The sequence below is a fragment of the Strix uralensis genome, chromosome 21, assembly GCF_047716275.1.
Source record: "Strix uralensis isolate ZFMK-TIS-50842 chromosome 21, bStrUra1, whole genome shotgun sequence".
Lineage (NCBI taxonomy): Eukaryota > Metazoa > Chordata > Aves > Strigiformes > Strigidae > Strix > Strix uralensis.
Genome location: NC_133992.1, coordinates 7,018,173 through 7,022,589, shown reverse-complemented (window position 1 = coordinate 7,022,589; position 4,417 = coordinate 7,018,173).

Here is a 4,417-nt window from a genome sequence, read left to right as displayed (position 1 = left end):
GCCCGGGGACGGATGAGGATGCCCCCAAGCTCTCCCCTCCGATGTCCTTTCCAAGCAGTGAGCTCTTACATGGTCATGGATGTGCTCCTAAACCATCACAGATGTTGCTTATTGCTTGAAGTCTCTACTGGGTATCATCCATAGGGGAAAAAACCCTCGATGCCCTCTCTACCCTTCTTTTAGCTCACAGATGCTCAGGACAGGGCTGATGCTTTCAAACACTGGCACAACCATCTCTCAGCCTGGACCTTGGGGGTCCTTCAGGAGCAAGGAGGGGGCTGAGAGATGAGAGATGTAGAAGAAAATAGTCCACAATGGGAGTCCACAATGGCTTGTGGACTTGGCAGCCCCGTAACCCAAACCTAACTCTATATGGTGATGGTCTCTTAGTCCATTTCAAGGGACAGCAGAGAACCATTTTGTGTTTGCAGGCTTAAAAATAGTGTTTGAGTAAGTCACAGGGATTTTTGGTCCTCTCCTTGAGGCCTTACATTCATTCTTTCTTCCTTTCTTTTGTCATTTTCGATAACCTGAAATATTAGTCAGCTGGACTGAATCTGCAGGTTTTACTCACCACCTCCAAAGGCAAATACACATAAAAAATACACCAAAACAGCATGGCCAGCCCTGAGCATTCAGAGCTCCTAAAGATTTCCAGACCCCAGAAAAATCAGGGAATAGCCTTTAAAATAATGAGATTTGCAAGGAAAAAAAAAAAAAAAGAAAGAAGATCAGTTGGCTTGCTTTTGTTTCCCTGTTGGTTTTGAGCCTGCAGGCCACTCTGACGTCACGCTGCTAAGCTCATCTCTGCAACCATGAGGTAAGAAACCCTTAAACAAGCAAACCCCCTGCCAGCGCTCTGCAATCACACGGCTTCAAAAATAAAGAAGGAAAGAAGGAAATGCTGAAGGCAAGGGAAATCTCAAGGGGTTTGGAGGACCTCTCGTAGGACCGAGAGGAGCATCGGTGGGCAATGCAGAGCAAGCGGCAGACTGGAAAGCCCCTCTCTGCCCACCGGGTGATGAAGAGATGGGGACGTAGGTTTTTGGAGCAGGGTTGCAAACACTGCTGAGTACCGGTGCGGCCGTGGCGCATGGCTGGCTCGCTCTTGGCAATCAAGGACGGTCCCAGGAAAGTGAAAAGATTTCCAGCACATCTCAGCAATTTCTCTCTTCTCCCAAAGGAAGCATGTTTATTGGAAGCCATTTTCTGCATAAATAGCCCTTTCCTGCTGTTTCCCACAAACTCAGACTAAAATAATTTCCTAGGTTTGAGGACTCCAACCCACAGTTTTCTAGATGGATGTGCTCAACCTTGAGCAAGAGACCAAAGACATCCCCGAAATCCTGCCCAGAGCCCACCCAGCTCTCCCAAAGTGGAGGTTTTACATCCCCTCCCCAGCAGCACTTGTACCAACTTCCAACTGCTTCAATGCATTACCCCTCCCCAGTGCTTTCCTGTGGGGGTCTCAATGCCCTCTGCAACCTCAGGCCCATTCGCCTTCCACACGCACCCCAGAAGGAAGTGTGACCCCAAATCACTGCTCAACTCATAAAGAGCGAGGAGCAGCTTGCTCAAAGACCCAGGCAGTGCATACTGGCAGATAAACTGGTCTTCATCCCCCAAAGGACTGGTGTGCAAGGGCAACAGGCAGAGATGGAGACAGTCAAATGGCAGGGCTCTCCCACCCCACACCAGTGTAGGGCCAATATCTGCTCCAGAGCAGGGAGCTGGTGATGAGAACAGGTCCCTGTTCACACTGGAAGGATGTGGAAGTCCCCTGAAGGGCCTGTGCAGCACTTTGGGGGCTTCAGGGGACAGCTCTGGTGCTTCAGAACCAGCACTGCCCAGGGCAAGGACTGAGACGGGGTCCCCCATTCACCCTCCCCAGTTCTGCAGCCCAGCACAGGGTCCCACCAGTGAATAGACACGCAGAGGGGTCCCTGCCTGCACTGCCACTGGTTCTGCTGCCGGCCCTCCTTGGCTGCATTGTCTAGGCTGGGACTTGGCTAGGACAGGCTGAGCCTGCACAGCATGGTCCCATCAGCCTCAGCAACAAAACCACTTGAAGACCATCACCATGGTCAGGCATGTGGCCTGACCATCCCCTGAAGAGCCCTTGCCCTGTACTCCAAGGCCAAGCAGCCCATGGACATTGCATGCTGAGCTGCTGTCCTCGAATTTAGGGCAGGGAGGAAAGAAGGATGATTTGGAAATGTCTCTGCTTGAAGCTGCTCAGGGGATGAAGGCAGAGGGACTGCAGAGCTCTGGAACTGGAAATGGGCAGGACACAGTTAACGCCTGGTTCCTTGTGCAGGATCAGGAGGAACTTGGCTTCATATTTCACGTGTGGGATGTTGCAAGAGGACAAGGAGCCCTGAACCCCAGCGTGCGTTCCCTCGGCTTGGTCACAGCCACGGGGAGGAAACCACGACGTGCCCTGGCTCCATGGCCACTCTGCCAAGGGCAAGAGCCTCCTTCCCGGCACAGAGGGTGAAGGATGGTGCCACCATGCCAAGAGACGTTGGAGAAACACCGAGGCCATACTGACTCCACGGTGGCATCGAGATGCCAGCAATTTAATAAACCGCAGCCGAGCGGTTGGGGGTTGCCGGTGAAACGGCCCCGCGCATGGCGTGGAGCTGGGGGCTTCGCACCGCCTGGCTCCCCGGCTCTTGAAAGCAAATACAAAGGCTGGGCTCCCCCAGCCCTGGCTGATGCTCGACCTCTCCGTTGTCCTCGCTGCACGCCTGTCCCAGTTCCAGCAGCCGGTTGCTACAGCAACTGAGCTCTGACTAATCATTTGCGCAATGACCTTTTTTCCCCCCAGAGAGAGGGAGGGAGGGAGATGGAGAGGAGGGAGGGAGGGAGGGGAGGAGAGGCAAAGCAAGCGGAGGTTAGCAAGAAAAAGCAGCCAGGGAGAATGTGGGTTTTTTTGGGCAATGCAAGATTTTGGGGGGGAATTGGGGGGATGCGGGTGGTGGGAGTGCGAGAGGAAAGCGGGTGTCGAATAGGTCTCCCCCTCCCCGCTCTGTGCTTGAGAAAGGATGGATGGGGGCAAAGACGGCTGCCAGCGGGCAAAGTGCCTTGCTGGGACCGTTTCCATGGGTGAGGGGGTGGGGGGACTCCAAAGGGGGCTGACACCGCAGCCCTCCTCCTCCCCATCCCATGCCGACCCCAGCCACGGCCAAAGGGCCAGAAGTCAAGAATTTGGCTCTGCCTCACCACCGAGCGCCTGCAAAGGGCTGGCCAGCCCCAGGTCAGCCTGGCTTGAGTGCCCTGAGCACAAAACCTCACTGGCGAGTGGTGTTTGGGGGAAGCTACACCAGGGCTGAGCTGAGAGAAGAAATCCCGTGTCAGCGTTACACCAAGGGGGAGCACGACTGGACTCTGCTGAGCCATGAGAACCAGCTCGGGAAGAAACCTGAGCCCAGCTCCAGCAGCTCTGATGGTATTACTGGGAGGGCTTCACTCCCACCTCTACTGCCTTCAGCTGAGCAAGACCAGGGTCAGGTCTGGCTCCAGCTCCAAAACAGAGTAAATAATGCAAAAGCCTCTTTCAGCACAGCTCTGAGGAGCACACATAAGATCACATCTTACTGACTCGGTAGGAGAAAAGAGTTTAGACACATTGCTCCTCACACCAGTTGGCACTGGTGAAAACAGAAGCTGGTGAAACCGAAAAAGCAGTGGCAAGGAGGTCCTCCTCACCAAGGGGTGGATGGTTGTACCGCCAGTGCCAAGTTTTGACAGCAAAAGGATTTTGGCTTTTCTCCAATTGGATCAGAAAACAGTCACATCTGACCTTGACCAACCACAAAGTACTAAACCAGCTGAGATGGACAATAACGGAGATCCCTGGTGACCAAGAGCAGAAATCTATGGAGAGTCACAGAAGAATGGGTTGGCCATTTGGAAAGAAAAGGAAGTTTGAAGAAAACAAAATGTTTTTGTGGACAAGATACTCCACAACAGAGCCTGACAAACTGCAGTAGTGTTGTGTGAGTTGGAGAAGGAGAAGGAGGACTTGGTATAACTCACGAACAAACCAAACAAGAATGAGCTATATCCTGGATGGTGCTGAGCGCACACCCCCCACATGCAAATCCTGCTGACATGTGCTGCAGCTCAGGACAGGGAGCTCTCGTTGGGTAAGGCAAAATCCCATTCAGAGAGGTATTATGGTGGCGTTGGCTCCTCCATCCTTGCCCTGTCTTTCTGCACCAAAGATGGGCCCTTTCCTTAAGGCACCTCAGACAAAATCTTTGCTCCAAACACCTCCAAAATGTCCTGGAGCCAACCCTCCTCTTTCAGCTTACCACACTTCCCTCTGCCTATCAAAATAATGCAAAGGACAGGACATTCCTAGCAGGCATTCTCCAGCTAGTTTGTACCGCTTGAAAATGTAAAGCAAGAC